This window comes from Varroa jacobsoni, unplaced genomic scaffold, assembly GCF_002532875.2.
Source record: "Varroa jacobsoni isolate VJ856 unplaced genomic scaffold, vjacob_1.0 scaffold_799, whole genome shotgun sequence".
NCBI lineage: Eukaryota > Metazoa > Arthropoda > Arachnida > Mesostigmata > Varroidae > Varroa > Varroa jacobsoni.
This window is the reverse complement of record NW_019213701.1, coordinates 43,145-55,253: the sequence shown is the minus strand read 5'-3', so window position 1 is coordinate 55,253 and position 12,109 is coordinate 43,145. Positions and strand designations below refer to the sequence as shown.

General features: G+C 40.7%; 1 protein-coding gene across 2 annotated transcripts in view; it reads left to right on the top strand.

Annotated features, from left to right (window-relative positions):
* Wdr37 (WD repeat domain 37) overlaps positions 1–12,109 on the top strand; it is a 78,316-nt gene that overhangs the window by 23,076 nt on the left and 43,131 nt on the right. The gene's annotated exons all lie outside the window — the stretch shown is intronic.

Here is a 12,109-nt window from a genome sequence, read left to right as displayed (position 1 = left end):
GAAGATCGACCAAAAAGGGGCATACGCAGTTGTTTACGGTGGCCTTTAACAGGGGAAACATTGATCAGGTACCTCAGGCCTGATTTTTCTTTCCGAATTGGGCTCCATCATATTAAGCCAACCAACCATCTGGCAGTCTGTTTGGGCAGACTCGTTGGAACCTTAGGGCCCCGAGGAGGGGGAGTAGCAACACGGGCAGTTTGCTTTCTTCAGCTTTTGTGCCTCTGTCCTCGCTCTGTTGCTACGATGGATGGCATCCTGGCGAGGTGTCCATTATGGGCAAAAAGAGCGGAAGGCGACGCCCCAATATGAAAACGACCGATAAGGACAGGGAGATAAATAGACGGGAAAAGGAGAGAGAAAGAGAAAGGAATATAGCATGGAGTACGACGACACAGAGTCACAGAGAGAGTCGACGAGGGCTCTTAAAGGAAACGCGCGCTGCTGCTCCCATACCTTGGCGCACGTTGTGCATAGAATACAGAACAGTGCGAGGCCTTTGGCTGCCTTAAGTCTAGCAGGAAAGGAGGCCAGAAGTAAGAACTCACCTAACTAGATGCAAAAGGACATAGTGTCGAGTATAAATTAAAAAGGTAGCGGGTGAAGATCCAATGTCTACCTGCGTGCTATGTCAACAGTACCTAGCTTGACTTGAAGCTCGGACTTGAAGCTCGGACTTGAGCGTAGAGATGAAAGCTATTCGACAACTTTCTTGGTGCTCTGTTTCCCGTTTGAAATGAGTGTTGACTCCTTATCGTCGTCCTTGTCATTTATTGTTCTCGTTATTGATGTTGTTGCCGCCAATGGTTTCGTCGTCGTCGTCGTCGACGATCTCCCGTTTGGAGCTGTCGAGTCTCAGATGGGTCGCCCGCTCTCTCATTCGTGTCGTCCTTATGTCCTCCAGAGGGCGGGCCCAAGCAGGGTGCGGTCACCATACAGCGGCAGCACTAGTGCCTCTGGTACAATGGATGATATACTGCTACCATCAGCGTAATGCAGCTCTGTTATTGGAGCTATTGCTGTAACTACTATGCAGGGGAAAATCAAACGATTGCTAAACGAAGCTCACTTTACGCGTTGAGCGGTAGGAGCAGCGCGTGAACTAGTGCAACGTGCACTGTGCCTCTATGGTCAGGAACATTTTTACCTCTATTACTCAATTCAACAATGCGACGACATTGCGTGTCCATGCTGTTACCCGACCACTCAGCTCTCACTCATCCCGCACCTTAGACCCATACCTCATTCCCAACAACAAACATTAGCCCGACAACGGTATTCTTCTATTGAGCTCTTGTTCCCCGTCCTCTCTTCGTTCGATATCGTCCCGCGGCGCTGCATCAACAGCACCTATATTAGTATCAGTCACCACGTAGCATTTTTGGTCTATTTTACTTCTATAGACCTTTCTTCGTATTTATCGCAGAGGTCATCAATACATCATGTCGATCAGCATACCATCGTTGTAATATGCTACTATAACGTGCGTGAAAAAGAAAAGTTGACGCCTTAAGATAATATTGGTGTTTTGTTGGGTGTTAGCGCATGTAACGTGGCGCTAATGTCGCTATGGCTAGTCGCTTCCAGCTGGGACTACGGAAGCAGCAGCAGTGGCGTCTGCGTGCAATGTAGGCGTTCCCTTTTTGCTTTCTAGCCTTCACTGTTTACGACTAACGAGAGTGTACCTATGCGTGATGATGAAATCGTATAGCTACCTAACAGTTACAAGGTTTCGCTGTTGAGGGCAAAAACATGTCAGTCGTTATAGACTGTTAAATCTAGCCCTGATCGTGTCTGCCAGCATTTATGTGGGGCAACGAAGCTTGACGGGGAAAAGGGTACGTGAGTACTGCGCGCGAAGTCGGGTCAATCGAAATTTCGTAGCCTCCTACGAAATTTAGAAATAGCCAAGGGTGCCGGTGTCTTTGGCCGTTGTCCGCTGGTTTAAAAATTGTTTAGTCATTTAAAACTTAATAACGAATATCTGGAACGCCAAACTGCGACTGTCTGGTTGCTGATTAGGATGGTATTAGGCGTGCGCAATTAGTTAATACGCACCATTTTTGTTACTTGATTATTGTACTTATATATATATATATATATATATATATATATATACAGGGGAGGTGTTGATGCCTGATGCTGATCGGGACTTTATTTTTAATTGGGGATTATTCATTATCTGCTATGGGCTCTGTATTAATGTTGAGATTATAATCTAGAATATTTTAAAATATAAGAACGTGGTATCTACTTTAATTCATAACAATCCCCTTCATATTGTCTATTGACGGGACTACGAGGCGTCTTAACAAAGTATTGGAAGCTTTAACTCTAATCTGATTATCCTGACAGTTGAGCGATGCATAAAATGACCACCAGATTAATTATAGCAGTGAATCTGCCTTCAAATTGCACAAAAATATATACAATTGCTTGCAAATATAGAGTATTGTCCGAGCAGTTATACAGCGCCGCACCTCGCATAGTATTGACGTGACCGTCTTACATGCATATACACTGGCAAATTTATCTAAAATTCGTTCATGTTTTTTTATAGCAGACGAAGACATGCACTAATAAGAATTATTTTTAAATAAAAATAAAACAGCCTAAATTATATGGATTAATCTGCCATAATAATAACAGCTGAATTATCTGAATTTATCAGCCGCCAAGAGCGGATCTTTACACGGCGAGTGCTTAATAAATGTATGCCTTCCGTAAAACGCAAGGCACGTATGAGTAAGGCCTGGTTGTGGTTATACTGGTTGTGGTTAAGGGCGAGCACACGGTAACTGTGCTTTCTGCGTGCGTGTGCCACAAGATTTATAACTTCTAGCAGAGTGATGTTAAGTTGAGTGAACTTTACATATATTGTTCGTCCAACGACTCGAGCTGTCTTCTCGAATGTAATTCTCACACAGATCACCCGATGAACCAGTAGATGAATGGAGTTGTTGTCATGTGCTGTTTCTTTGAGCCGTATGTATTGAAAAAATGGGTAAGGCCATGCCGGCGATGAAATTTAAACATCAACACTTACATATTAGTCTACTAAGAAGACTAATTTTTTTCTGTTATATATATAATTAAATAATAACAATATTATTTTTCTGAAATCTCATCATAGGATCGAATATCTATTAAACTTGGCGGAAGCATTGATGTCGTTATGATTAGTTCTGCTATAAACTAGATCCTGTCCGAACAGCTTTGAAATAGCAACAATTGCTAAGTTAAACTTAGCTGATTAATACTGTTCGTGTCATTTTTGTGAGAATTAAGGCAATCTGCTTATGAATACCCTAGAGAGCTCGTGAAAAAGAAAGCTTTAGAAAATCAACAGAGGGTACAACTGCACCGTTCAGGTGGACTTTGTTAGAGGGACAGCGGAAACGTTTGAGCTATAGAGAAACACATCGTATAAGAAATAGTACGAGATAGCGAATAACGATATAAATCATTAGTTTTTCAATACTTTCTGTCCCAAACCGGACGGAGCGGTTTTCGCTGCCTACGTCACGGTCTGACGTGATCGACTTTGTTCTGTAATAAGTGGCGTAACTCGTACGCTTAGCGAAAAGAAAAACATTCACTATTTAGCGGTACGTTTTAACGACAGCCGTTTATATGGTAAACGTTTGAACATCTGGCGCAGAATTAATGGTTATTTGCTGCCGTATTCCTTTAAAAATGAGCACAGTGTATGTATTATAATTAAAATTCTTTATTAATCGTAGAATGATCCAATAAAAATATTCTCATTAAATTTTAACTGAAGTCAGCCATAATCAAGTTTACTATAAGAACTTTCTCTCTGCTATAAGTTCTTTGGCGCGTTTGGTTTTGAACTTTTTCTAACCGTACGTTTTGATGTTTGCCTTGCTCTAGTTGCTATGCTGATCAGGCTAAAATGAAATCGGATGTAAATTTTCCCATTGTGTCATTACGGCGTACGTTCGATAGTGATTTGCTTTAAATTAACAGTAATTTTTTTAAGTTTACCATTAGTTTTTTTCAGTAGAGTTTACACAAGTATTGTATGACAGGACCGGTGCGTTGTATGTATATCGTAGTACTGTGTGGGTGGGGGAAGAAGCAAAGGATTGTCAACAGATTTGGTATTTTTGGCCTGCGATTTTATGCTTGTATATTGCCTTGGATCGAACAGCGATATATTCGTCACGATGTTTTTTAGGTTACGGAGTGAAGCCACACAATGGACTTTAACTACCTGTGACATATCCACCTGAAGTTGAACAAAATGAAATTTATCAAGGAGTAGTATTTTGTTAGATTGAATGTCTGAAAGGCCTTCTGGTCACTTAGTACAAATATATTAACAATTCATGAGTAATACAATGACTTCTGATGGTGCATAGTTTTTGTTACGGACTAGCTTTTGGGGAATCAAGACGCTTCAAAGCAGGTTTTCCTCCCCATTGATTTGACACCAGCCAAATCATAACTTTGCGACCCAATTGGCACAGCTTCTTTTAGCCCACTGAGCTGAATATAGGATGACACAGCAACCCAACGGTGATCTCGTACCTGCTTTGTTGACACCGTTTGTGGGCATAACTCATCTGGTGATTGCTAACAAAAAAAATTTAGTCGCCAAAAGCATATGGCAAACATAAAGGAGTTTATCTGTTCATACTTATGTATATTCCGTTTCGAAATTCTGATCTTTGCGCTCCGCATACGATTTTTCCTCCTCTATATACTAACTATTCAGCTAGGAAAAATCATTTTTTCGAAATACAGAACAGTAGCTTTAGTCGAACTACCATACGCTCGTATTCCGCTGTCTACTTGGTCTGTTTTGCTCTAGCCATTTCCGCTTGGTCGCCGTCTTTGGTATGCTCGGAACTCTATGTATAGGCTGAAACGCTATAGTCTGTAGATAGCGATCTCGCAAGTGGCCCACACTCACCCGGATGTATTTGTTTAACAATAGCGGGTTCACTGTTAACAAGTGACAGTAATTGGTATTATAACCAGTAGAGTCGTCATAGTTTGTAGAGACAGAGCATGCATATATCCATACATGTTCGCGCCAATGTACGCGTGTCAACTACGTGTCCACACGGCGCGTATAAGTCTAGTATATAGCTACTCGATATATGGAATATATGCGCATTTTGGATCTACTATGTCGCCGTTACTCCGCACCCAAAGGTGGTAACGAATCGTTAGACCTATAGCGACGTCGTAGAACAAACCGCCACTTACCAGACCTTGATCGTCGATACAAGCAACGTTCCCCTGTCCGGTCTTCATTCGACTCGTTTGGTTAACAAAAAAAGTTCGCCTACTGGACATCAGCCGTAGGAATTGGCTATGCGAGTTATCTAAAATCTCGTTCGCCTAAACTTCACTCGTTAGAGTGTCTGGGCGATAACAGGGATGTCGGCAACAAATGCGCATCGACAACTTCTGATTCTTTGCCGATATTTACGTAATAACATATAGTGGATAGATGAAGTAGTCGGCTCCACAATGTCGTAATGTTTTTAATAGATAGTGACCACAGCAAAAAGAGCTGATGTGAACAGACAGGCCTAGCAACGCTGTAATAATAGGTAGTCAGGCCCAGGCGATCCGAGATGAGTGCACTACTAAACCATGGTGTGCCTTACGGGGTCGTGTTTGTCCGTGCCAAGATATTAGTTCTAATTCTTATGCAGACGGCTGGTCTGCTTCTTCCATTGTCAGCTTGCCCTTCCCATTTGTGCTTCTTACCCGGTTCGGCCTCTTGTGCGTGTGTTCCACTCTCGCATGTCGTATACAACTGCAATAGTCCTTTTTCTGAGGGCAGAGTACAGTTTCGCCCCAAAATCTAGCTTATAGCATCTTGTCAGTGTTTCACTGCTGAAAGACGCCAACATGAAGGACGTGTTTCGCATAATTGTTGTTTCGGGTTGTCTTCGCTTTTCTCGGGTCGCTTGTTAGTAGGTTGGGGACAAACACGGATGGACGAAAAGGAAAGCCGAAATAGGCAATTCTACGGGTAATGAACAGGTGGAGAACAAAAATAGGAAAATAAGTGCAGCAAAGTACACGAAGAAAGCATAGCCAATTTTGATTAAAAAAGTAGTCATGCTAATCTAACCAGCAAGAAGTTAATATCCTGATTAAAAAACTAAGAGGCGGGGGTAAGCCATCGAGCCAAGGGGGTAAGATGTGTATCAAAAAGGAAGGTGGAAGGGACGAAGCCAAGTAACATCGGAGAAGAAGAAAGCAAAATAGCAGGCAACAAATAGGGAAGTAACATAAATAGCTTTGTTACATAATTCAAATAAACTTAGAATAAAATTAAACTCTATTGTGAAAGGGTTGTTTGAATTTTTATTTGAACTACTGTGAACTAAAAATGATGGCCGAGTAAAGCGATTTGAAAGATCTATTGAACACTAACTGGAAAAAGTCATTCAGGGTTAGTTTAGTGAAGCTTGTAACGTTTCCAGTAGCTGGCTATCAGACGAGCCATCTACGATAGACCGTGGCATCAAAGGCTTTTCAACGCAACGAGCATAATATAGAGAGGAACGAGTAATACTTCATCCTGAAAAAATCTGCTAGAAAAATCGTTGCTTCATTCACTACTCTATGCATTGTCGAGATTTTACTACAGGGGGTAAAATCTGCCTGCGTTTTTATTTGAACTTGGCCGATCTCCTCTACTGCTGCATCATTATGGAGATATATCTTACTAGACTGTTACGCTCATAACTACCCTCTATTCCTTACGGCTATTCGCGGCACTGCGAATTCTACGGTCGGAAAGTTCATCAGATAGAAATGCCAGTCTGTGCATGCGAAATTGGCACGTGCAGCCTACTTCAACATAGATTATAGATGCGTTTAGACACAATCGATCCCAAATGCATGCCATTGACCACGATGCTATCTATCTAAACGTCGCTCTTCTTTTATTATTTGTATTCCATAGCGGATGGCAGTTTCATAGTTTTCTCGCAGAACAAAGCCGGGTTAAGAGCTTTAGCACTTCACCGTAAATACTTACTTGCCTACGACATGATGACGACAACGATACGTTCGCAAAAAGGAAGCTCTACATTTGTTTTGTATTTTATTTCGATGGAAATTGTTGAAACGCAGAGCTGCTGTCTGCGATCCCATGCTAAATCTCGGCCAAAGCGAAAAGCTCGTCTTGCTCGAAATTCTCTTCTGACGTATTCAGTCTGCTTTTAAAAAACTCTGCTTCTGCCAGTTAAGCGACAATCAGTACGTATAGCGAAAGAGGACAAATAACAGCGGACTTTTAAGGAAGCTTTTCTCTGCTCATACATTCGTACATGGAGCGCGCAGAAATCTACCCAGACGGCTGCCGCCCTCTATTTCTCTCTTACTTGAGCCTCCTTTCCTATGTAAATATGTATGTAGATATATATATGCATATGCTTGCTTATCAATGCAGTTACACAGCACATTTGTGTTGTGAGAAAAGATGTTATGTTTATGCAGGGTCTGGATAGCCAACCAGTCAGCCTATTGCTTGATCTGTAGAATTTGGCTGCAAGCGCCTTCAAGGATGGCACGATCACCACCGACGTCGTTGTCCAGTTCACGGCTTGTGTAGCAACGGAGCAGTACAAAATGCTGTCTGCTTCGCCATGCAACGCGTGGAGTACGAGTACTCTCTGGTGACCAGGCAGTATAAAATAGATGAAAGGCACTCTACAGCTGGGAGCCCTCAAGAAACTTGCCGTTACTGCTATTGCGGCTGCTGCAGGGGCCACTTCCAAGGTTCTGTCCAACGAAACTTCGTGATATAAATGCGTCGGACGGCCATAGCATTGGCATAACACAACTTCAAAAGATGAGCGAAAGGACACGAATCACTGCAACGAAAAATTCACGGCTTAGGAGAGATGAGATTAAATCAAAACGATAACAGAGTGTGAAGCATAAGCGTAAGTGCTCCTGCAGCAAGAACAAGGCCCGATTCGTGATGAACAAAGAAGCTGTTCGCTATATTTCCACCGAGTGTTTAATGCGCACGGCGTCTGCTGCGACGCGGTGTCGTGGGGACAATTTAGAAACTATACATGTATATAAACAGAAAAAAAAAAAGAGGGAAAGATGAAAGCGGCGACTACATTAGTCGGCAAGGTAAAGAGAATGCTAAACTGACTCGGCGTTCATTTTATTCAACAGCAGAGGGTGTACATAGGCTTTAGGTGTAACTATCGTATCATCGTTACGGATTGGTACAATCGATCTTTTTTGGTACGAGCCACGATGGGCGCAATGCATCATTGCCTTCCGTACAGGCATAACTGATGAATCAGTATAACATGTGGATATTAACGGATATAAAATAACCATTGTTTAACTCTAACATTAGGCTAGAGCGTTGTTATATGAAATATCCGTCAATGATAGCATTAACTCATCTTGTTTATGCTGTATCGCGTGTGGAATATATAACAATTTCATATTGGCTTGCAAAAAATATATACAGTTTTTAAGCCGAAATTAAAGAAAATATTCATTTTTTTTTTAAATGATATTATTAAAGTGAATGTGCGCCGTTTTGATCGATGACGTCTTTAATTGTAGCACTCATGTGGACGAAGGCTGCGATAAGTTTACCTCCGTTAAAACTAAATTAACACCATTAACAGAACTATACAGACCGAAATACACAATTGTCTGATGATACAAAATCCTGAAAATTTTTGTTGACTACCTAAAAATGCATATGTTCTGGCACTGTCACAGTGGAAGGTGAGGCTTGTTCTGTCCGCTAAGTGCGGCTGATTTTTTTCAGTGGCTTGCTGTAACCTTGTTGACAGTAAGAGACAATTGTTTTGCTAGACCCATAGTGCACGATTCCTTTCTAATATCGTCAAACAAATGGCACCACCTCCTTTGACGTCGGTCTGAGCAATACCACAGATAGGTAAGGTGTATTTTTTCAATGATTTTTTTTTATTCGCACATATACTATTGTGTGTGATCCACCTGCATCATCCATGATCAACTGATCACGAAATGACTTGGTTTTCTTGCGTTTCTATAGAATTTTGCAGTCGAGTAAGTTTTTTATTGCGTTAATTCGTGTGGCATTCTAACATCAATTTTTTTTCTAATCTGTGTGCTGATAGATGCTTATTCCCCTAGCAATACTGCGGCTACTCGCGTATTGGTCTTGCTCAGCTTTCGTAATGATCTCACTAACCATTACCTGGTCGACCATTGTCACGGGAGGTATCTTTAACTTTAACACCGAACTTCTCGGAATGACACAACTATTCTCGACGGCTTTTTACAATAAGTATTCCGATAACTGATCTACGCGCCTAGACAAGTCATTTGGTTTTTTTATCGTAATAAAACATAGCGAATTTTTGCAGGAATTTAAAATAAATGCATTTTACGTTAGCAATTTTCACACAATTATTACTATTTTCCTATCTTTCAAGTGACATCAACATCGACGCAACTCTTACCATCATATATACTGACTGGAAGTTACATACCTAGCTTTGAAGTTATTCGATTAGAAAAATGCTTAGCACTTTTTTTTTAACCACACAGTATATAATTAAAGTGGATTTTTTTTTTGTTATTTTATAATTTATTTTTGATGATGTCGGTGAAATTAAGAATGGATAATAAGTATTTTTTTTGGCAATATAGTGGAGATGCGGGGGACCGCCCAGAACTTCTGCGATGAATATGTTTCCGAGGGGTAACATTTTTGACTAGCTAGTACTATTTTGACGAGTGCAACAAATCAGTACGTATTTATCATTTGCATATATAACAACAGATAATGGTCTTCTTTTAAAAGGGATTATTTTGGGCTGGGATGCGACATATATCTTGCATCTACAGACGGGCTTGCAGCCATTTTTATATTCAAATAATTAGATACAACTCACAGTGGAGAAACGTACCTAGATTCATTGTATGAGTTAAAAACCTTGTCAGTTTTAACTGTCCGCATAGGATGAGACCATTGCCGTATGATAATCAGACTCGTAAGTTACATTTGCCTTTGAACGGACGCAAGTTAATCATTTTACTTTCACAGCCAGGTGTGAGAAGAAAAATAATTCACACAATGAGAGCTTAGTTAGTTACCCAGCCAATCAAAGAGTTTGACTGTCAGTCTAATGGTATTATTGAGATGTAAGTCTCATCTGTATAAATATGACTATGACAAATAATTTTCGTTGGAGGATTGCTTGTTCGTTTTCCTAAAAAACCTCAGTTGGGGTGTTGACCATTTTTCATTTACGAAAACAAATTGAAGGCTACCCCAAGTTTCTTCAAGTTAGTGCAAAATGTACGCCAAACAATTAGGCGCCAGTCAAAAAGTAAGCTTGCATAGATGTCAAAACATATGAACCAATGGACGCTGGCCAGAAAATATATTTATATTGTAATGCGAATTTATTTTTAAACTATATGTAGAATATTTAGAAGCTGCATTTTGGAGGTATCTAACAAAAACTCAGACCCATAAAGCTTACAACGCGGGTAAATAGAACTGCTCTATAACTATAACTGTAAATAGGATCCAACCAACTGTCTATTTTCTAATTGGTTTTATTGAACCTACCGTCTACTGGAACGCCCAGATGCACCTCCAGATAAGTAGTATCAAATAGGAAAGGTCTGGCCTCCAAAGCTGGTTGATTATCCCAACTGGGAACGTAAAGGAAAGGCCAATGTTGAATAGTGTGACCTAGTATAGAAAAAGATAAGGCGGTCAAATACCCTTTAGGCATATTCGGCAACGCGTCACTCCTGGGTCCTGACTTATTCAAGTTATTCGCTAGACTGCGCGCTATTGAATACATTAGTGGATTACAATTAGTAGGACATCAAAGATACAAACCGTAACACATAAGTAAGAGTCTATGAATTTACTAAAAGCGTTCTATCGCCCCTTTTTTAAGTCAGCTCGAAGCGTCTATGGACCGCCTAAGCCGGAAAGGTTGCCTACAATCTCAAGAGTCGTTTAGTCTGCGGGCACAATCTTACGCATTATAACGAATACTACATAATACAGTACGTACGTCACCTGCAACGAGATCAATAGGATCGAACAGTTAGTTGCAGAAGTGCCCAAAAAAATCCATTTTATAACTAGCTTTAACTCTTGTGAAACTAGTGCGAGAAAATGCGAGTTAGGAGCGAGATTTCGAACTCGAAGGCAGCCTTGACGAGAAAAAAGACGGGCTGTTTGTTCGGAATACCATGTTTATGCTGCGACCGAGCGGGAACTTTACTAGTAAAATTATAGTTGTCGTTATTAATAGAACTAATTAAAAAAAAAAAAAAACTATATTCACGTACCTATCGCTTTTGTTGGCTAAATGTTTTTGTAGTATAATGGAGATATATTCATGTTTACTTAGCTCTTGAAAATTCTGGTTCTTAGCAGATGGTTTCTTTTAAACGAACCGCTTCGTCGAGAAGGGGTGTGCCTAGAACTACGTGTGGATCCCCTAAGCCAACGAAGCCATAAATAGGAACCTTTAAATAACTTAGGCTTTACAATATTTGGTAATAGAAAACTTCGGCCCCTTAGGTCGAACTTTACCGAGCCATTTTCGTAGCAAGAATGCCCCGGTTGCCAATGTACAAAGTGACTACTTTATCTATAGGGCTGCTGAATGTCTACTACGAGGCAGAATCTCCGTGATATAATAAATACGTAATGCGTAGATTGCTTGCATCAGCTGATTTGTTCAAAATGCGTAGCTGCATCAGAACAATGTTTAGGCAATTAAATATCTTGTTGAATAGGTGGCGGGGACAGCTGTCGTATTTATGGATTGAGTTCCTAAAACTAACCTCACTTTGACTCACACATCTGGATGTTACGTGCGAACATAAAGAAGGACGGCTTGTAAGTATGGGGCTATTAGAGCTGAGCAATATGAAGCCATACATTTCAGGCCTCTTACCTGGGACTAAGACGATGCCACAGTGTTAGGACAAAGAGGCACAGTATACGTTTTCACCTGGGATTTGTTACCTCTGTTAGGCGGCAGAAATTGGATTTAACCGAGTGACTATTTAAATCGGTAAGCATACTGAAGCACATGTTAATTTTGTG